A 22,519-nucleotide genomic window follows, 5' to 3' on the forward strand; every position below is an offset into this window, starting at 1 on the left:
AAAGCCTCGGCCCGCTTGACGCATCTCTGCGGCTTGAGCAGCCGCTGCTATCACAGCACAACGATCGGACATCCCGCCTCGACTCAGCACAGCACCCCCTCAAGAGCCCAGCGCTCCTCAAAGGTGGGCACCATCCGCCGGACGACAGCGTGCTCAAAGTCAAGCAAGAGCCGGGCCCACACCAGCACGCGGAAGAGCTGCAGGGCGTCGACCATCCCGGTGCCGGTGAACCGGTTTCGCCAGCTCTTCAGCATGGCCATCTTGGCCTGGCCCAGCAGTAAGTTGGCCAGGCTGACACGCTCAGCCGCCCGGTACAGAAAGGAGTGGATGCACACGTCCTCAAAGAAGTCTCGGCCCACCACCCGAAGCAGTGCGCCCAGGGCGGCAAAGAGAAGCTACAGCCGGGAACAGTCGAGGAACGCATCAAAAATGTCCTACTCCAGCACCCCCGGGCAGAAGGGGCAGGCCACTGAGGTCGCTGGGTCCAGGTGACGCACAAAGTGCCGCTGGCCAGCATGCCGTGCACGAGTCGCCACTGCAGGTCACCAGTCTTCTCGGCGGTGGGCACCTTACACAGCGTGCACCACGCTGGGGTCCCAGGCCGCGCCAGGCGCCGCCGCCACACACTGTCAGGGCGGCTGGCAACCACCTGGGTGTGCCAGGTGTGCACCACCCACACGTAGAGGCCCTTGCAGAACAGGGTGCCAGAAGCGCAGCCCGGATTGCTGCAGGGGAGCACCGGGAGCCTGAGCAGCGTGTTGCGCCGCTCAGCCAGCTTGCTGGGTACCGCTGGGATGACGGGTAGTCGTGGCAAGGCGTCTTCTGTGGTGTCTGCGGCGGGGAGGGGCCAGCGAATCTGCAGCTGGACTTCCACGGCGGTCACTACCTCCGTAGGGATTGCGGCCCTAAAAGCCCGCAGAAGCCGCCCCACGGTGCAGACGGACCGCATCACCAGCCGGGCAGCCAGGGCCTCGGGTGACAGCCAGTCTGACCGAGCAGGGTCCAACAGGTGCTCCAGGTGGGTGGAGCGCGCCTCAATGAGAGCTTCCACGAGGCTAGCAGAGGCCAGGCTCGGCACTACAGGATGCACGGCCGGGTTGTGGACCAGGGGCTCTCAAAGCAGTTGCGGGAACCACAGGTGCCTGGCCTGGGAACAGAGATGGAAGGCCGCCCGCCAGGCCCGCACCATGCTGCAGTAGAACAGGAGAAGAACCGCCCTGTTCAGAAAGGTGAGGTCCAGTTGAAAAGCTCCCGCTCAAAGCCGAGGCCCCCCACTCGCCACAGAAATCGGCACGCCAGCTGTAGCCACGGGAGGTGGCCTTCGGTGTACATGAGCCACTGAAGGGCCTGCAGCCGATAGCCGGCCACCCTGCTGGCCAGATCAATCAGGCCATAGCCCCCCTCGCCGGTGGGCAGGTAGAGGGCAGCTCGTGGGAGCCAGTGGCGTCCGTCCCACAGGAAATCCACCAGGAGTCCCTGCAGTCTATCCAGTAGCTCCAGCGCAGGGTCCAGCACCGCGCAGCGGTACCACAGGGTCGCCGCCGCCAGGTTGTTGATAACAAGGACACGGTCCCGATAGGAAAGGCTGGGCAGACGCCAGCGCCACCGCTGCAGGCGGGCCTCCACTCCCTCCTCAAGGCCGTCCCAGCTGCGCGCCATGAAGAACATCAGCCCCAGGAACACACCCAAGACCTTGATGCCCTCGCAGCACCACACAAGGCCCCCAGGCAAGTCTGGGAGAGGCGTGCCACTCCATGCGCCAAGCAGCAGATTATCGCTTTTGCCCCAGTTGATGCGGGCGGCGGAGACACGCTCATAGGCCCACTGGCAATCTGCCAGAGCCTGCACGTCTTCCTGGGTGTTGAAGAAGACAGTGACATCATCTGCATAGGCCGACAGCCGGACACGAGAGCCAGCAGACGGGCCCATGGCCGATGGCAGGGCCATATCACTCAGGCGGCGGCGCAGCACATCTAGCACCAGCTCGATGGCCACGGCATACACCATGCCCAACAGTGGACAGCCCTGGCAAATGCCCCTGCGCGCAGGGAACAGAGCACAAAGCACCCCGTTCACCTCGAGCAGGCTGGAAATGTCTCGGTGCAAGACCCAGAGGGCCCCGGTGAATAGGGCCCCAAAACCAAAGGCCTCCAGTGTCCGGAAAAGATAAACATTGCCCACGCGGTCAAAGGCCTTCTCCTGGTTTAGAAAGAGGAGGCCGACATCAAGGCCAAAGAACTCACTAGCCATGAGTAGATCCCGCAGCAGGAACACGTTCTCTTGAATGATCCTGCCCGGCACACACTAGCTCTGCTCGGGCCCGGTGACAGAGGCCATGACTGCACGGAGGCAGGTAGCCAGCACTTTGGCCACAATCTTATAGTCCGCACACAGCAGGGATACCGACCACCAGTTCTTCATGTAGACCAGGTCTCCCTTCTCAGGCAGCAAGGTCAGCACCGCACGGCGGCAAGTGATCAGCAAGACCTTCTCGGCGAGGCTCTCCTGGAAAACACGCAGGAGGCTGGAACCGAAAAGAGGCCAGAAGGTCTTGTAAAACTCGGCAGGCAGCCGGTCAAGGGCCGGCGCTTTGCCGCAGGCGAGGCCGGCCGTGGCAGCCAGCAGCTCTTCCAGCAACAATTCCCGCTCAAGCTCACCAGCCTCCAGAGCATCGAGACGCAGTAGGCCCTCGTGCAGTTCCCGCGTGCCCTCAGGGCACGACGGCTCGGCCATGAACAGGTCGCAACAAAACACAACGGCACGTTCGCGTATTTCGCCCGGCTCTGTAATGACCCAGCCCTCAGGAGTCTTGAGATGATCCAAGACTTTGGTTCCTGCTCTCCGCCGCTCCAGATTGAAAAAGAAGTGACTCGGGGCATCACTTCCCACCAGCTCCTCGCAGTTCGCACAGACCCTTGCGTCACGGGCCGCACTCTCCGCCAAGTCGTGCAGGCATTTCCTGCACAGCCGGAGGCTCTCGCTCAGTGCTGCCTCGCTGCCAGCGGCCAGCAGAGCAGCCTCGAGCTCCGCCACGTCCTCCTCCAACTCCCAGATACAGCAGCGCGTCTCGTTTGCGGCCAGCTGGGTGTATTGCTGGCATAAGGCTCGGATCTGTACCTTGCCCACGTCCCACCACAGCTTCCAGGAGAAGTGGCTCGATCTCGCAGCCTCCCACCTCCGCCAAAAGTAGGAAAACCAGTCCCGCAAATAAGAGTCCTGAAGCAGGCTGACTTTGAAACACCAATACGGTGCCCGTGCACAGGCTCTCCCCGGCAGGCTCAGTTCGCTGAAGGCCACGCCATGATCTGATTGACCCGAGGGAGCGATGCAGCTGCTGCGCAGAAGGGGTAGGTGGTGCCTCTGATATAAAGTCGATAAAGGCGAGCTATGGTCAGACCACCGGTACCCATCCTGGCCTAGGTGTACTGGCGCTCATCAGGATGCAAGCCTCACCAGACGTCCATGAAGTCTGCCCCCTCCAAGACAGCTTGCAGCTTGCGAGCGGAAGACAGGTGCGGCTCAGGCCCTGTGAGGTCAAGGCACAGAGCAGTGGTGCAGTTGAAATCCCCACCGAGGAGAACCAGGTCATCATCCTCGCTAGTATCGCGCAGGAGGGCAGCCAAGGTCTCGCAGAAAGCGACTCTCTGCTAGCCATCGGAGGGCGTGTAGATGTTGACAAGCAGCAGGCGGTGTTGTGCGAGGGTGACGCGGACGGTCAGCAGGCGGCCGGGGACGACCTCCTGCAGCACCGCCGTGTCAAGCTGCAGCTGCGGTGATAAGAGTGTCACGACCCCAGTACTGAGGTTGGTGCTCTGGCTCAGGAACACCTCTCCTCGCCAGGGAGCCCACCAGGCCGCCTGGTTGAAGCTGTCAGAGTGCGTCGCTTCTAGGAAGGCGACAGCCAACCTATTCTGTCGCAGGAGCTCCAGGACGGCCTCGCGCTTCACCGAGTCTCGACAGCCATTGATGTTGATGGTGCAAATGGTTGTGCCTACCGTGGGTGTGGGTGTGGCAGAGGAAGAGCAAAGCAAAGTGCGGGTGGAAGAGCAAACACCCAAGAGCAGAGCAAGGCAATACAGACAGGTCAGGGAAGGACTACCGTGCCCTACTCTAGTCAAGCAACATGCCCAGGCCCCACTCCACTCTCACCCTCTAGCCAAACTTGTCCAAACGGTAGGCTATCTGTCGTCTGCCGCGATCCTACTGCATAAGCTTGACTTTTGCCCTGCCAACCTTGACAAACACTTTGGGGTCCACACACCACTGGGTGATACACCCCGCTACGTTCTTCTGCCCCAGTTAGCTTCAGCAAGGTCACGAGTCCCCCCATACTCAAGAGGGACCCAGAGGGGCTCCGCCAGCTTCAGGTGGATGTTGCCTACGGAAGAGCGGCGTGGTTGCACCCCAGTGTGCGAGTTTGCCCACAACTACAGTGTCAACACCCTCAACGTCCACGCACATCACCCACCTCTCGCCGTCCGAGGCAAGGACCAGCTCCGTGAGCACGTTCCCTGTCTTCTTGGGGGGGGAGGGGCAATCCCGCTCACAACGTCTCTTGCAAAACTCAGAAAGCTGGATCTCCATCTCGCTAACTTCCCCATCTGATCCGCTAGCCTAGGGCATGACCAAAGGGGCAGCAGGCTCTCCCGCCACCACCGGGGCCAGGCCACGGGAAGAGAGACATTCGCCACTATCCCTATGCTATTATATTCTAAAAAAAAGAAAACAAAATAAAGAAAAGAAAAAGAAATGAAAAATAAAGAAAAGAAAAACAAAAGAAATAAAAAAAGAAAAAAGAAAAAGAAAAGAAAAGAAAAAAGAGGAAAAGAAAGAAGAAAAAAAACAAAAGAAAGAAAAAGAAATAAAAGAAAAATACAAATAAAATAAGAGAAAAGAAAAAGAAAAGAAAAGAAAGAAAAGAGAAAACAAAAAGAAAAAAAGAAAAAGAAATAAAACAAAAGAAAAAAGAAAGAAAGAAAAGAAAAAAGGAAAGGAAAGAAAACAAAAACAAAGAAAAAAAGAAAGAAAACAGAAAATAACAGATCAGAAATAAAAAAAAGAAAAGAAAAGAAAGAAAAAAATAAACGAAATAAAAGAAAAAAAAGAAAAAGAAAAAACGAAAGAAACAAAAGAGAAAAAAGAAAAAAGAAAGAAACAAAAAGAAAAAGAAAAAAGTAAAGAAAAAGAAAGAAAAGTAAAGAAAAAGAGAAAAAGAACAAAAAATTAAAAAAGCAAGTAAAAAGAAATGAGTAAAAAAGAAAAAAAAGAGGAAAAAGAAAAGAAAGGAGAAAAAATAAAATAAGAGAAAAAGGAAAAAAGAAAAAAAAGAAAATGAAAAGAAAAAAGACAAAAGAAAAAACAAAACAAAAGAAAAGATAAAGTAAAAGAAGAGAAAGCAAAAGAAAACAAAAAAGAAATAAAACAAAAAAACAAAAGAAAAGAAAAAAGAAAAAGCAGAAAAGAATAAAAGAAAAAGAAAAAGAAAAGAAAAGAGTAAGAAGAGAAAAGAAAAAAGAAAAGAGAATAGAAACAAAAGAAAAGAAAAAGAAATAAAAAAAAGAAATAAAAGAAAAGAAAAGAAAAACAAATGCAGGGAGCTTCTAGAGAGAAACAGAAGAGGATGCAGGGACCTTGAGGGGGCCAGAGGCACGTTAAGGCACCACACTGCTTCAGGGGACATCCAAGAGGCTCAGGCAGCCAAGGGGCGAACTGCACAGGGGGCTTGACAGGACATGGGAGGAGATGCCAGCACCTTCAGGGGGGGAAAAGGGAGATGCAGGGACCTTCAGGGGGGAACAGGGCAGATGCAGGGACCTTTAAGGGATCACAGGGAACATGCAGGAGCCTTCAAGGGCAAGGACAGGCGATACAGGGGGCTTCAGCACCAAAGACAATAAAAAGAAAAGAAAAAGAAAAAAGAAAAGAAAAAGAAAAGAAAGAAAAAGCAAGAAAAGATAAAGAAAAAACAAAAAGAAAAGAAAGAAAAAGAAACACAAGAAAAGTCAAAGAAAGAAAAGAAAAAGAAAATAAAAAAAGAAAAGGAAAGAAAGAAAAGAAAAGAAAAAGAAAAAAAAGAAAATAAAACAAAGAAAAGAAACAAAACAGAAAAGTAAAGAAAGAAAGAAAAAGAAAAGAAAAAAAGAAAAAAAAGAAAAAAGAAAGAAAAAAAATAAAAAAGAAAGTAAAGAAAAAAGAAAGTAAAGAAAAAAGAAAGAAAAAGAAAACGAAAGAAAAAAAGAAATAGAAAAAAAAGAAAAAAGAAAAAAGAAAAGAAACAAAAGAGAAAAAAGAAAAGAAACAAAAAAAAGTAAAAAGAAAAAAAAAAAAAGAAATGCAGGGAGCTTGGAGAGAGAAACAGAAGAGGATGCAGGGACCTTTAGGGGGCCAGAGGCACATTAAGGCACCACACTACTTCAGAGGACATGCAGGAGGCTGAGGGAGCCAAGGGGGAAGTGCACAGTGGGCTTCACAGGACATGAGAGGAGATGCCGGCACCTTCAGGGGGGAAGAGGGGGCATGCAGGGACCTTCAGGGGGGAATAGGGCAGGTGCAGGGACCTTCAAGAGGTCACAGGGAACATGCAGAAGCCTTCAAGGGCAAGGACAGGGGATGCAGGGGGCTTCAGCACCAAACACAAAGAAAAGAAAAGAAAAAAAAGAAAAAGAAAAAAGAAAAGAAACAAAAGAGAAAAAAGAAAAAAAGAAAAGAAAAAGAAAGAAAAGTAAAGAAAAAAAGAAAGAAAAGAACGTAAAAAAAAATAAAAAGAACAAAAAGAAAAGAGAAAAAAGAAAAAGAAGAAAGAAAAAGAATAGCAAAAGAAAAGAGAAAGAAAAAAACGAAAAATAAAAGAAAAAGGAAAGAAAACAAAAAAGAAAAGAAAAAGAAAACAAATAAAAGAAAAAAGTAAAGAAAAGAAAAGAAAGAAAAGAAAAAAGAAAACAAAGAAAAGAAAACAAGGAAAAGAAAACAGAAAAGAATAAAAGAAATAAAAGAAAAAGAAAAAAGAAAAGTAAAGAAAAAAAAGGAGAAAAAAAGAAAAAAGAAAAGAAAAAGAAAGAAAAGAAAGAAAAGTAAGAAAAAGAAGAGAAAAGGAAAAGAAAAGAAAGAAAAGAAAAGAAAAAGAAATGAGAGAAGAAAAGAAAGAAAACAAGAAAAAAATAAAACAAAAGAAAAGAAAGAAAAGAGAAGAAATAAAAGAAAACAAAGAAAAGAAAAAAAGAAAAATAAAAGAAAACAAAGAAAAGAAAAGAAAAAGAGAAAAGAAAGAAAAGAAAAAGAAAAAAGACAAAGAAAAGAGAAATGAAAAGAAAACAGAGAAAAGAAAAAGAAAAAGAAAATTAAACAAAAAGAAAAAGAAAAAAATGAAAAGAAAAAAGAAAGAAAAGAAAAAGAGAGGAAAAACAAAAAGAAAAGAAAGAAAAAAGAGAAATAAAAGAATAGAAAAAAAAGAAAGAAAAGAAAACAAAAGAAAGAAAAGAAAGAAAAACAAATGCAGGGAGCTTGGAGAAACAGAAGAGGATGCAGGGACCTTGAGGGGGCCAGAGGCACATTAAAGCACCACACTGCTTGAGCGCACATGCAGGAGGCTGAGGGAGCCAAGGGGGGAAGTGCACAGTGGGCTTCACAGGACATGAGAGGAGATGCCAGCACCTTCAGGGGGGAAGAATGGGGATGCAGGGACCTTCAGGGGGGAATAGGGCAGGTGCAGGGACCTTCAAGGGGTCACAGGGAACATCCACGAGCCTTCAAGGGCAAGGATGGGGGATGCAGGGGGCTTCAGCACCAAAGAGAAAGAAAAGAAAAGAAAAGAAATAAAGGAAAGAAAAGAAAGGGAAAAACAAAGAAAAGAAAAAGAAAAGAAGAAAGAAAAGACAAAAGAGAATAGAAAGAAAAGAAAAGAAAAAGAAATGTAGGGAGCTTGTAGAGAGAAACAGAAGAGGATGCAGGGACCTTGAGGAGGCCAGACGCACGTTAAGGCACCACACTGCTTGAGGGGACATGCAGGAGGCTGAGGAAGCAAAGTGGGGAAGTGCACAGGGGGCTTAACAGGACATGGGAGGAGATGCTGGCACCTTCAGGGGCGAAGAGGGGGGATGCAGGGACCTTCAGGGGGGAACAGGGAACATGCAGGAGCCTTCAAGGGCAAGGATGCGGGATGCAGGGGGCTTCAGCACCAAAGACAATGAGATACACGGAGCTTGACGAGACCAGAGAGGGGTTAACACACCAGGACACTTGAGGGCTGATGAAGGAGGAATACAAGCAGGTTGAGAGGGAAAGGTAAAGGGAGGGGGGGGCGGGATGCAGGCAACTTCAGGCAGAAACACAGGGGAATGCAGAGACCTTGAGAGACCTGGAGAGGAGGACATTAAGGCAGCAGGGACTTGAGTGAACATGCAGGGGCCTAAACAGGAAACAGGGACAGATGCAGGGGGCTTGAGGGGCAAACAGCAGGATTTACGAACCTTGAGAGGGCCAGAGGGTGTTAAAGCAGCAGAGGGCTTGACGGGACATGCAAGCAGCTTGAAGGGCAAAGAGCGGGGATTCACAGGGCTTGAGGGGGAAACGGGAGGATGCAGGAACCCTAAGAGGGCCGGAAGCTTGTTAAGGCAGCACAGGGCTTGGCGAGACATGCACAGGGCTTGAGGAGCAAAGAGGAACAACGCACAGGGCTTGGAGGGAAAGCAGCGGGGATGCACAGGGCAGTTAAGGCAGCAGGACGCTTGAGGGGACATGCAGGGGGCTGGGGGAGCAAAAAGGGAATGCAGAAACCTTGAGGGCACACAAATGTGGATGCATGGCGCTTCACAAACCCAGAGGGGGAATCCAGGGCACTTGCCAGAGCCAGAGGGGGATTAAGGCAGAAGGACGCGTGAGGGGACAAACAGCACACTTAACATGCAAACAGGGGGGGTGCAGGAAGCTTGAGGGGACGCAAGGGGCGATGCAGAGTGTAATGCAGAAACAGAGAGTGTGCAAGGAGTTTGACAGGCCTACAGGGGGATCAAGGCACCAGCGAGCTTGAGGGAACATGCAGGAGGATGAAGGAGCAAAGAGGAGAGGTGAAGCAAGGTTAACAGGACACAAGCAGGGATGCAGGGAGCTTCAGGCAGAAACCGGGGGGGGGGGGGGGGGAATCCAGGGACCCTGAGGGGGCCAGACAGGGGTTAAGGCAGCACAGTGCTTGACACGGCATGCACGAGGCTTGACGGGAAAACATAGGCAATCCAGGGAGCTTGAGAGGGCCAGAGGGCACTTAAGGCCCGGGGGGGCTTGAGGGCACATGCAGGAGGCTGGAGGAGCAAAGGCAACGCTCCAGGCAGCTTGAGGGGCCACAAGGCGGAATGCAACGAGCTTGAGGCAGAAAAAGTGGGAGATGCAGGGACCTTGAGAGGGGCCACACACACGTTAAGGCACCAGGTCCTTCACAGGGGATGCAGGGGCCTGCCGGAGGCTTCAAGAACACAGAGCAGGGATACACGTCGCTTCAGGGGGCCAGACAGAGCTTAAGGCAGCAGGAAGCTTCAGGGGCAAAAAGACAGGATACATGGAGCTTGAGCCAGAAACACTGGGAGATGCAGGGGGCTGGAAGAGCAAAGACAAGGGATGTAGGGAGCTCAAGGGGTAAATACAGGGGATGCATAGAGCTTCACAAGGAAACAGGGGGGACACAAGGACCTTGAGGGCACAAGAGGAGGGTTGCAGCAGCAGGGGTCTTGACAGGACATGTAGGGCACTTGACAGGCAAAAAGAGGGGATGCAGCGGGCTTCAGGGGGAAAGGCAGAGAAATGTAGGAACCTTGAGGGACCCAGAGCACAATTTAACACAGCAGGGGGTTTGACAGGGCATGCACAAGGCTTCAAGAGGAAAGACAGGGGATGCAGGGGACATGACAGGCAAACAGGAGGAATGCAGGGAGCTTGAGGGGGCCAGAGCGGAGTTAAGGCAGCAGCAAACTTGAGGGGACTTCAGGAGGCTGGAAGAGCAAAGAGGGGGGGTGCAGGGGGCTAGAGGGTACACAAGGGGGGATGCAGCAACCTTGAGGTGAAAAAAGTGAGGGATGCAGAGACGTTCAGGGGGCCCAGACACAGCTTAAGGCAGCAGGGGCTTGAGAGGAGATGCAGGAGCCTGCAGCGGGCTTGAGCGGGAAAGATGGGGGCTTGCGGAGGCAAGAGGCAGGTTAAGGCAGCACAGGGCTTGACAGCAGATACAGGTAGCTTGAGGCAGAACAAGTGCCGGCTGCAGGGACCTTGCAGTTAAACAGCAGGGAAGCTAAAGGCCTTGGTGGTTAAACAGCTCTTCCACTTTACAGAGCCAAGGGACACTGCCAGTAAGGAACAAGGAGTGAAAGGGACAAGGGGCAGGGTGTTAAAGGGCATTGCAGAGGGTTACAGGGATAAAATAAACGGGCCTTAAAAAGGCACACGTTATGGACGGGCCACAGGCTGGCTGGCTTAGTGCAAAAAATGAAGCAGCCAAAACCAGCCAAGTTCACAGGTCAAGGCAAGCAGCAGGACAAAGGGGGCAACTGGTGGGGGGCAGCAGGGACAGGTTGGGTAACAGAACACAAGCGGGGCAAGCAAGTGCAAATATATGACCTTCGCCGTCGGTCTCTGTGGTGTCTGGTGCTCGGTCCAGTGTCAAACAAGCCAAAGAAACCAGACCTGTGTTTTATTAAACTGCAATATGCCAGGACCCAGGTTTTCAGCTCCCTGCACGTTCCTTCCTTTTCCAACAGGAAGGCAATTAGGCAGTGGGCAGCCCTGAGGAGCACCCCTGAACTTTCACTATGCATTTTCTACTTAGCAAACAGCTTTGTATCTTTTGAAAAAGTATCGTATCTAACCAAGGGCATAGAGTAGGTTGTTTAGGCAGGGGGAGATTGCTTGTTGCTTAGTTGCTAATTGCTGGCCTCGCTAGTAGGAAAAGCTGTATCAACAAAGTCTGGGGAAAGTTGGAAGGGGGGTTACTTGCGGGGAGTTGGAAAGGGGGGTTGCTTCCTAGGCTGGCTGAATACCAGCTGCTACATGAGCAAATTACCTATTAGGAAGCCCAGTTCAGCTGGCTAGGGGTAGTCTGTACCTAGGGGGTGAAGTGCGCATGGACCAAAAGAGACAACCTCTAGTGACTGTACAGTGTGTAAGGCGAGAAGAGGCTATATAAGGCTGATACCCACTTGGGTGGGTGTGCTTGCTTTGCAAACGATTGCCAAGCACTGCTTTCTGTGCAGAAATAAAGATTAAGTTGGATCCTTCATCCCTCTGTCTTTACTGGCACAAGCGCACCAGGCATGAACTTACTGTCCTTTGGGGACAACAGCCCATTCATGTGCATGCACGCACACAAGCACACACACACACACATTCAGGCCCCACCAGAGGGAAAGTGTCAGACAAGGCTGCACGCAGGCATGCATGGGATCCGAGGCAAAAATGTGCAGCCAAAGGGCGGGGACAGGGAGCGGAACAGAGCCCCAGGCAGCTAGATGGGCAAGGGGGGACTCCCAAGCACAGCACGGGGCACAAGACCCCGGCATGTATATGCCAGGCAGGCACAGATGCAGGCTGGCAGCTGCAAGTGCACTGCTCCCCACCCTGCACCACACCCGGGACAGGAGATCCGAAACAGAGCCCGGGGGCGCCAGTCAGCTCGGGGCTCCGCGGCCCGCTGCACGCCCCCCCCCACGGCCGGGACCCGCCGGGAAAGCGAAGCAAGTGGAGCCGGGTGCTCCGGCCGCCGGGAGCGCCCCCAGCAGTCAGCAGGACCGTCACCTGGGCGGCACGGGACACGCGCGGGGCCACCGGCGACCCCGGGTCTCCCCCACTGCACAGCGAGTGGCCACGAGTGGGGGCAGGACGCGCGCGGATTCGCGATCTGCTCCCGGCCCCGGGGCTCTCCCCACGCGCCCCGCGCAGCTTCCGGCCCCGCCGCCGCACCCACCACGGGGGGGGGGGGCTCACTTTCCCCCCCCAAACTTACCGCACGGAGCCGCTCCCCACCGCCGCTCGCTTGCACGTGGCCGTCACGTGACGCCCCCCCCACCCCTCGCCCCATGCAGCCATGCGCAGGAATCCGCGCTCTTCTCGCAGCTCCCGAAAAACCCGCACCCGGGGGGAGCAGCCGGGATGGACCGGGGCGAGCACCGGGAAGACAGCTCAACGCCGCCCCCGCGGACCGCACCGCGCACGGAGGGGACAGCCCGGCTCCGCGCTACCCCGGGCCCGGGACAATAGAGCCTCCGCCCTCGGCCACAGGGCCCGCTTCGGCCCACGATCCCTCCCTGCCTCGCGGACCCAGGGCCCAGACGCGGGGAGCTCCCCTGGCCGGACCCGTGCGACCCCCCGGGCAGCGCACAGGACACGAGCACCCAGCCCTGCCCCTGCCCCCCACGAGAAAAGTAATAAATACAAAAAGTAAATAAACTCAATGCAGCAGGTACCAGAACCATTTCTCCTTTATTTTATTTTTCCAGGCTGACCCACAAGTTCCTCTACATGTTACATACAAAAAGCTCAACATATAGGAGGTGAGCAAACAGCCATATACAAAACAAACCACCAGGAAGAAAACATTGCCAACCTCACAACAAACAGGCAGAACACAAACAACACAAAGACACACACAAACATCACCAAACAAAGCAAACAAGCAACGGAGCACAGCACGATCCCACCACCCCCAGGCAGTCAGCTTCGCAGCCCTGTCACCCTACCGAGCACACAAGCCACACCCCACACATCCTCCTGGCACCTCTTCCACCTCACACTCAAAGTGATGGGTTTCTCTTTATTGTTAACAGTATACTACAGAAAACTATTTTATTTCAGGGTAATTTAGATTATTAAATAGTATTAGCTTTGTAGCTAAACACTAGGCATGACCTGTGGCCTAGCAATCTTGCTGACCACAAGACAGAATGATCTCTAAGCCAGTCATTTTCTTATGTCAAGTGCCTTAATTTCTGCTTTTTCCTAACAAAATGGTTAAGTCTGTGTACTGGGTACCAGCTGCAGCTAGGAGTCAGATAAGATAAGGGGGGGGCCCAGAGGCAAGAAGATGGTACAGCGGAGTACAGGATAACAGATTGCAGTGTGTAAGATAACACTAACTTTTTTCCTCTGCAAAAGTACTGAGATTTGTAACGCACCATGTAAGGAGATGATTACCATAAGTATTACATATTCAATAACCTTGTAGTTGCTTTGTTAGAAAAAGTATATAAGACAGCCTCACCCTTAAGTCAAGGCCATTTTACCTCTTTACTCAAGTAAAGACCATAAAACAGCAGATAAACTGCAGTTACCCCTTCACCCGTGTTGTCTGGTCTCTAAGCCAGCTAGACAACGAACACCAGGGAGTTTTCTCCCACGACATCAGCCCAGCACCCAGGCTCTTCGTAACTACTTCTGCTTCTACTCCCCTTCTCCACAGGAGCCATCACCTTGGCTGCACCCCCCTCACACCCAAACACAACGACCAGCAACACCACGCAGGCCCAAGAGACACTACAAGGCAGGGGCCTTGGAGGGACAAGAAGGTGGTTAAGCTGACAGAGGGAGGGGGGTGCTTCCCAGTTGTGCCTCTGTTGCACAAACGGCTAGTTTCGTGTTTCTGGAGGCTTTTTCCATATACCTCAAGGGAGAGTTATACACACTTAGGCTGGATCCATTTCAACTATGTTTGTTTGCAAACAGATCGACAACGGAGCTCAAACCTCAAAGTCATGTTGACCCCTAGCCATGCCCGAAAATACATTTTTATACCTCTCCTAAACAAGATTCCATTGTGGCAATCTGTCATTTGCTACAGTTTTCTGCAAAGTTTATGTGCAAAGCAGGCAGTAACTAATCTGTGTTCCCACAGGAGTCAGCCTTATCGTGAAGCAAGCATTGTTCAGACTGTTCTCTCCCCCTAACACGACCCCCCGCCTCCTGGCCCCGCAGTGATGTGGGACAGAGAAGAAGAAACAATTTCCAGTTTACAGTTTTCAGCTGAGAAGCCTTTGGTGTAGTGAGATGATACATTTTTGCAATACCTCCACTATGGGCAACAACAAAACAAAGCTGAGTAACAGACGGCTCTGCTTTCCCCATCAGAGAAATTGTCTGGCCAGGCTCCCAATCTCGTAAGGGAACACCTGCAGACTCTCTTAACCCTAACGGGGCTCCTATCCCAGCTGAGACTCCAATAAGCAGGAGACGAGGGTGTGGTCTTTTCAGTTTATTTGGCTGAAGGTCCCCTGTCCTCGTAAGGGCAGAGAGACCCCGACTCCAACTCAACACATATTTATAAACTTTCATTACATAAGCCTTTCCCATAACACATGTGCAAAACCCAGCAGAAAATTGCTAAAATGGCATGACTTTGCTCACCCCGCATGGTTGGGCCCAATCACCTTGCTTGTCCGCCAAGATTGACATATCAGCAGCAATCTCAGTGCAAGGTTGCATCAGCCAGCATTGATCCAAGGTCATACACAGGTCACATTAATTTTCTAACAATATTTTCTAACACCCCTTCCAAAGAGAGGGCTCGAGCTTATGGCTCAGAAACCTTCAACATCCTCCTTCCTGCTGTGGTGGGAGAAAACTCCCAGGAGGAGTTTGTTGTCTAGCTGCAATAGAAACCAAGCAACGCAGGTAAAGATTTACTGCCGTTTATTTGCTCGAGCAATGACCATAAGCCAGCAAAAAGCCAAAATGCCCCCCACTCAAGGGTGGGGTGTTCTTTTAGACTTTTTACAATAAGGCAAGACTACAGGGTGTGGTGGGAGAAATCTCCCTAAGGTCCGTTGTCTAGCTGTAATTTGATTGACAGACAAAGCGGGTAAAGAAAGACAGCTGTTTATTTGCTCGAGCAAAGACCATAAAGCCAGCAAAAGGCAAAAAGGCCCCCCCTCAAGGGTGAGGCGATCTTTTATATTTTTTACAACAAAGCAAAACTATATGGTTAACAAAAAGCAATACTTGGGGCGGTGTTCTATAAATCTTTGTAACAGCATATTTTTATTAAGCTGAACTAGCACTTTTTAAAGCTAAAAGTTAGGTAACAGTAACATTATGTTAGCAAAACCTTATACAGTAGAAGATATTTTTCAAGGACACAACCAGTAAGCTCAAACAATGGTTTCTCTGTTTTATCTTACTTTTTGCTGTAGCTGATTTTTTTTAGCACACAGACACAGATTCACTTTTTAACTCAGAAAATGCTTGGTGTAGTTAAAATGATTACTTGACATAAGCAAAGGCCTAGCTATCATTCTGCCTTGTGGTCAGCTGCATTGCTAGGCCACAGGTCATGCCTTGTATTCAGCTGTAAAGCTAATACTTCTTAATAATCCAAATTATTGTTAACCTAACAGTATGCTATCAGAAAACTATTCTATTTCAGGGTAATAACAAACTTGCGCACTACAAGGGTTAACCAAAAGCAATACTTGGGCGGTGCTTTACGAATCTTCATAACAGCATATTTCTATTAAGCTGAACTAGCACTTTCTAAAAGCTACAAATTAATTGTGAGAGAAATTGTCTGACCAGACTCCCAAGCTGGTAAGGGAACACCTGCAGACTCTCTTAACCCAAACAGGGCTCGTTTCCCAGCTGAGACTCCAATAAGCAGCAGACAAGGGTGTGGTCTTTTCAGTTTATTGGGCCAAAGGTCCCCTGTCCGCATAAGGGAACAGAGACCCCAACTGCAACTCAACATGTAGCTTTATAAACTCTTGTTACATAAGCTCCTTCATAACACATGTGCAAAACTCAGAGGAAATCACGAAGATGGCTTGGCTTTGCTCACCCCGCATGGTTGGGCCCAATCACCTTGTTTGCCCGCCTATATTGACAGATCATAGCAATCTTACTGCAAGGTTGCATCAGCTAGCATTGCCCAAAGGTGATACAAAGGTCACACTGATTTTCCAACAATAGTTTCTAACAATCCCCCCTTACAGCCACAGGCCTATGGCCTGCTGGCCATTTCCCAGGTTTGCATAATATTGAGATTAATTACTTTTTGCTTCACTCAAACTACACAGGCTGTAATTACAGCAATTATTACAATAATAACCAAGAAGATTCCTAATCCCCATAAAATGTATTCTAAGATATACCTTCCCCACATTCCTAAAGTTGAGGCAATCCGTTCTATTACTGACCAACTTCGCAAAGAAGTCGTGCTGTGTCTCGAATTGTTTTTACTGCAGCAGTTATGTTGTCAGAGTGGTCAGGAATATAGGTGCAGCAGGGTCCTCCTGTGATTAAAGCACATACCCCTCCTTCTCTAGCTAACAAATAGTCTAAAGCGAAGCGATTTTCTAAAGTCATAGCATGGTTGCAAGAAGCCTGGTCTTGCACTAATTCAATGCCCTCTGCTGTGCTATTGGCAATAAGTTCTAACGCATGTGCCAGTTGATTGATGCGGTAGTATGAGGATCTCTGGGGCAAGGTACTGAACCGTCTCTGTAAATGGTATAGTTAACATACGAACAACTTGGCTTTGCAAAGGAGCTGTATGTGCAAGACGTGAAACAGCCGTGACTCCAAGCCCAAGTTTTATTAGGGGCGGAGCATCGGATGGAACCTTCCATACATTGCCATACATAAGGACGCTGCAAGGAACTGCAGGGAGCACACACATTCCAGGGGATGTAACCTTTCTTTTCAGCTTCTTTAGTCCCCACTGCAGTATTGTTAGGCCAAATTAAGTGTGTGGCATTAATGGTTAGTTTACAACCTGGTTGCCATCCTAAAAATCTCTTTTCCTATTCCATGAGGATTTTCCCAACACACCTGGGCAGATAACATGATGTCTGAAAGTACTCTCTCTTTAAAATAAGGATTCTCCTGCCAGGTACTTATTCCAGCTCTAACCGTATCAACCCACTCTGGATTAGAAAAAATCCCTTCCCAAGAGATTAAAGGATAGGGTGGAAAGTTAGTAGAAGGAGACTGTGTACCACATATCCAACCATTAGACAAATTTTAGGGCCTGTGCTATAGCTATAGTGGAAATCAGGTAAGCATTATCTTTCCACTGGTCTTCCTGTTCTGTATCGCTTTCCCATAAATAGCCATGGTGTTTTATGCATCAAGAGCAATAATCCTGTTAGGATAGCCCGGTGAAATGCCATTATTAACTTATAACCTTCCCTGCATCCACAGTGAAATACAAACACAAAGTATAACAAGAAAGATAATACAAAGCAAGCTTAATACACGTATCATTTCTATTAAGGAGTCTGAACGGTCCACGATTCTCCGATTCTTTCTAGCCACAAAGGCGGAACAGCAGCTGACCGGTCATTACTTGCCGATACCAGGTTTGAGGCGACTGCAATGAATCCGGCCCTCTTTCTCGGCGATTTTCACAGCAGCGTGTATAGTAAGAAGAACTTGGTACGGACCTGCCCAGACTTGGGCCGAGGCGGTTTTTCGCCGATGTTGTTTTACCCAAACTCAGCGTCCTGATTGATAGGAGTGAAGGTTACAGTCCAGGGGTACCAGCTGAACCAAAGCAGCTGACCTGTGTAAACACTAGAGAGACTCCTGTAAGGATAAAACATAACTAATTAAAGCTTCATCTCCGCCGAGTAAGCTAACATGCAGATTTTCCCATCTCTTATATAACAGGAGCGTGACCAAACAACAACTCGTAGGGGGACAAGGTTGAGAGGCCATTTGGGTTTTGTTCTTATAGCAAACAGCACCCTTGGTAAAGCATCTGACCATTTCAATTTGGTTTAGGAGCAGATCTTTCCTAAAAGGGATTTTATATTCTGATTCATCCTCTCTACCTGACCCGAGGACGGAGGCCGATAGGGTGCGTGGAAGTATGTTATTATTCCAAAAACTCTGTAAACTTCTTTTAAAACAGTTTCTGTAAAGTGAGTTCCCCGGTCAGAGTTTATTCCTCCTGGAATGCCGAAATGTGGGATGATTTCTTTTAATACGGGTTTGGCTACTGCTACTGAATCCGCTTCTCGAGTGGGGAAAGCTTCTGGCCATCCTGTTACTTGATCTACCGCTACTAGGCAGTGCTTGAAATTTACAGCTTTGAGCAAATCCATGTCGTTTTTCAAAGGGTAAATAGGCCCACGGTCGGGCCCCTTGTAATTTTGTGTGTCCTCTGTATTTGTTGAAGGCTCTGCACTCTGAACATTGCAGAGTTATTCGGGCAGCTTCTAGATGTATACCTGGAGCAAACCAGGTGGAGAGGACCTGTTCTGCTATTTCTCCTTTTCCCGACTGACATCATCTGTGGGCATCCTGAGCCAGACTTCGGAGCAAGGTGCGAGGAGCAATTGGTCTACCGTCTGGCACACGTCACACTGCATCCTTTCCTTGCGCAGCTTCCCACTTTTGGACCCATATAGATACTTCATCCGCTGGGACTTTGTCATAAATAACAGACAAGGGTGGAAGAACAACTTGAGATGCAAAGAGACTTCCTTTAGTTTGTAGTGCAGCGGCTCTAGCTACAGCATCTGCGAGATGCTTTCCTTTAGCGATGTCAGTATCTTCTCTGGAATGTCTGGGACCGTGCATTACCGCTATATCACCTGGTAACACGACAGCCTCTAGCAGTTCTTGGACTTCCGTGGCATTGCTGATTACAGCATCAGAGGACGTGATAAAACCTCTTTGTCACCAGGACCGTCCTAGCGCATGACAGATACTAAAAGCATATTTAGAGTCAGTATAGATAGTGACCCTGGAGGCTGTGGCCAATTTGCATGCTCGTCAGAGTGCCGCTAGCTCAGCGGCCTGGGCGTTGGTCCCTGCTGGCAGAGGTTGTGCTGTAGTAGGAGAGCTTCCACTGAATGAGATATTTCAACCACAAGAGAGTGTCCTAACACTAAATCTTGAGCCTTTTGAACTAGCACAGTGGCAGCAGCGACTGCTCTAAGACAGACAATTGCTGCCCTTGCTACAGGATCTAACTGAGCAGAATAGTATGCTATGGGACGATTAGAAACTCCCCATGGCTGAGTTAAGACACCTGAAGCAACGTCTTGATTCTCATAAGTAGGGTGAAGGGTTTCTGGTCTGTACTTTATAGAGTAGATTTCTTCCAAGGAGGTGCACTACAGTTCCTTCAGCTAATAGGAAAGCATGAATGGTGGTCAAGGGTCCTATCTGCACTTGTGTTTCAGTGCCACGGGGCACTTGCATAGATTTTCCAATTACTCTCGTAATCTTTTCAGATCCTGAGACTGCAATTCCCGCCCTTTCTGGAGATTCTCCCAGTGAGGACAGATCTGCTCCTCTATCTATAAGACATTTATAAATTTTCCTGCTATTTGAAGTGGTACATAAGGGGATGAAGGGCCGCAGGTATACTCAAAAGAGGAAGATTCCCCTAAATACATCGTGTGGAAGAGCCGCCCCCTTATTTCACTGGGAGTCATCTATATCTTGTTGCAAACTCTGGACCCAGGGATCTGTAGGATCGGTGCTGGCAGCCCGGTTGTTTCCCTGGGTTCCCCCCTTTCTTCCTCCATAAGGGGGAAGTCCCTTAGGGCAGTTTGGGCATTCTCGTCTCCAATGCCCCAATTGTTTACAATAATTGCACACATCATTGGGGGCAGGTTGATTCATATCTACCCATGTGGGCTTGTGTGTGTGTGAATGTGAATATGTCAGGGTACTTGCCTGTGTGCCACAGACACTTGGGTTCTGTACATGTGTGCTAGACTGTGTCCGCGAGAGCACATATGCATGTGTGTCAGACACCTGAGTTCCATGTGTGTGTGAGCATGCACGTGTCACAAGCACCTGGGCTCTGGGTACGTGTGTGAGACTGCACATGCATGTGTGCGAGGATGCACATTTGTGTGCAAGTGTGTCACGGACACCTGTTGGGGCACATGTGTATGTCGCAGTGTGTTTTGGGGTTCTGTGCAGGCGCATGTCTGTAAGGGACTCTGAGCAGGCGTGACTGCATGTGTGATGGGGGTGTGCAGATGTCATTACATGTGTACAAGAGCAGGTGTATGACCTGATTCAAACGCTACCTAGTATGTCCTGCTATGGGACTGAAAGTAGGCTCCGAGGAGGCAGGTACAGACCCTGACACTCCTGTTACGGGAGGAGAGGAGCCTGATGGAGGGGTAAAAGGTGCCGGAAGGGCCACGGCCTAAGCGGCCGGGTTTATTATGGCTGGTCCCCTAGTCACCAATGGTGGCATAGCGGGAGAATAAGGGGGAGAAGACACCACAGACGTTGTTGAGCGGCCAGAACTAATCAGTTTTTTTTTTCCTCTGCAGAATTAAATCCATCAAATCACACCACACATACCAATAATCCATTAGTCGGGGATGGGGTTCCTCTAGGAACCCCCTGAGGTACCTTCATTTATCTACACTAAGGGATCCCAACACTGGCCACTGAAGTTCAGGGTTTTTATAAGTGTAGCCGGGCCAGACACTAGTACATAAGGCTATAGCGCGCTTCTTACTCAATTGGCCATGTCCAGATAGCTTATTCCAGTTGCTTAACAATTCTCCAAGAGGACTACTAGCCAGAATTGACTGTTTCTGTCCCATCGTCATTCTTGGCAGACATCCCTTTCCCAGATGACTTGATATACTATTAAGCTCCCCAAAAACCCTGCTTTCTTGGCTGCCCTAGACCTAACCAACCTGGAAAGGCAGGCTTCTAGGATGCCTCAAACAGGTTGGAGGACTTATCCAGTTAAAAGGTCAGAAACAGAGACGGTTCCTCAGTGCGCGAATGGAGACATAAAACGCGCCACACAGATTTATCGGCTCAAAAGAGTCGAACGGGCAATTAACTAAAATTGCCTGTGTGCCCAGGTTTGAGGAACCGGAGAACAGACTGGCCTATAACACATTAGACAAGACATACACAACATATAAAAGACCACACCGTGCCAGTAAAATTGAAGGAGTCACTTTATCGTCCCGCCGTGTCTGCAGCCTCAACCCAAGACTCCCGTGGTGAACTCACCTCTGTTACGGCCGGCCGGAGGTTGGGTTTAGGCGGCAGCGGCAGCGCGACGAGCTGGGTGCTCCTGGCTGGCTCGCCAAATTGTGAGAGAAATTGTCTGACCAGGCTCCCAATCTGGTAAGGGAACACCTGCAGACTCTCTTAACCCGAACAGGGCTCGTTTCCCACCTGAGACTCCAATAAGCAGGAGACGAGGGCGTGGTCTTTTCAGTTTATTGGACCAAAGGTCCCCTGTCCTCGTAAGGGCAGAGAGACCCCCGACTGCAACTCAAACACATAGATTTATAAACTCTGGTTACATAAGCTCCTTCATAACGCATGCGCAAAACTCAGAGGAAATCACCAAGATGGCTTGGCTTTGCTCGCCCCGCACGGTTGGGCCCAATCACCTTGTTTGCCCGCCTATATTGACAGATCATGGCAATCTTACTGCAAGGTTGCATCAGCCAGGATTGACCAAAGGTCAAACAAAGGTCACATTGATTTTCCAACAATATTTTCTAACTTAAGTAACAGTAACATTATGATATCTTAGCAAAAACTTCCACAGTACTAGATACTTCTTAAGGACACGATCACTGTACTTAGAACAATGCCTTCTTCCTCTTACCTTGTTCCTTGCTGTATCTGGTTTACAGCACACAGACAGATTCACTTGCTGCATTTTACTCAGAAAATAGTCAACACAGTTAAAATCATTACTTAACATAAGCAAAGGCTTAGCTATCATTCTGCCTTGTGGTCAGCGGCATTGCTAGGCCACAGGTCATGCCTTGTATTCAACTGCAAAGCTAATACTTCTTAATAATCTAAATTATTGTTAGCCTAACAGTAGGCTATCAGAAAACTATTTTATTTCAGGGTAATAACAAACATGCTCACCACACTGCTCAGGGACCAAACCAGACAACCGCCCCGCCCCACCCAAACACACGCTGCTACGACAGGCTCCCAGCCCTGTAGGACACGGTAAACATGGCAGTCAGGCAGAATAAAACCCATTGCTCTGACCCAGCAGAACCAGCACCCCAACACCAACAAGAACCCTGCACAAGCAGGTCCAAAACCTCCAACCCCCCAGCACTGCAATTCTCAACCTCACTAGCACAGAAGCCACAGAGGCAGCCCAGGCCCCGCGCCCGGCCGGCCCTTCTGCTTCCATGCTAGCTGGCTCCAGCATTGCCGTGCTCAACAGTTGAAAGCTCTGGGCCTGCTTGCCCAGCGGTTCCTGCAAGTGTCTGGGTGCTGGTCCAACTACAGGGTCACAGGAATGGATTTCACCTCTGGTCACCCTAGGTCCACCCACAGCACAGACAAACTGACCCAAACATACTACTTGCAAACCCCTGGCTCCAGGATCATAAAGCTGAGGACACTCCCAAACCCACCCCACACCCCCACGCAGAATCCCAATACAGAAGGGACATTCCAACGTAGCGGGCAACATCCGGCCGGTCCGTGTCTGTCATCCAACACTGTCCCACGGCTCTTCCACGATGCAGTCCTCTCACCTACTTCCCTCCATGCAGGCCAGGACCCTGGCAAGAAC

General features: G+C 49.8%; 1 long non-coding RNA gene across 31 annotated transcripts in view; it reads right to left on the bottom strand.

Moving 5' to 3' along the window:
• Positions 1-14,828: 14,828 nt before the first annotated feature.
• LOC132243502 (uncharacterized) overlaps positions 14,829-22,519 on the bottom strand; it is a 31,030-nt gene continuing 23,339 nt past the window's right edge. For 30 of the 31 annotated variants that reach the window (XR_009455070.1, XR_009455066.1, XR_009455071.1 and 27 more), the window contains one exon: positions 14,829-22,508. This is a non-coding gene — a long non-coding RNA (uncharacterized LOC132243502). The remainder of the gene's footprint in view (positions 22,509-22,519) is intronic. The other variant, XR_009455065.1, reaches the window with a different exon arrangement.

Source organism: Alligator mississippiensis, chromosome 10 (genome assembly GCF_030867095.1).
Source record: "Alligator mississippiensis isolate rAllMis1 chromosome 10, rAllMis1, whole genome shotgun sequence".
NCBI lineage: Eukaryota > Metazoa > Chordata > Crocodylia > Alligatoridae > Alligator > Alligator mississippiensis.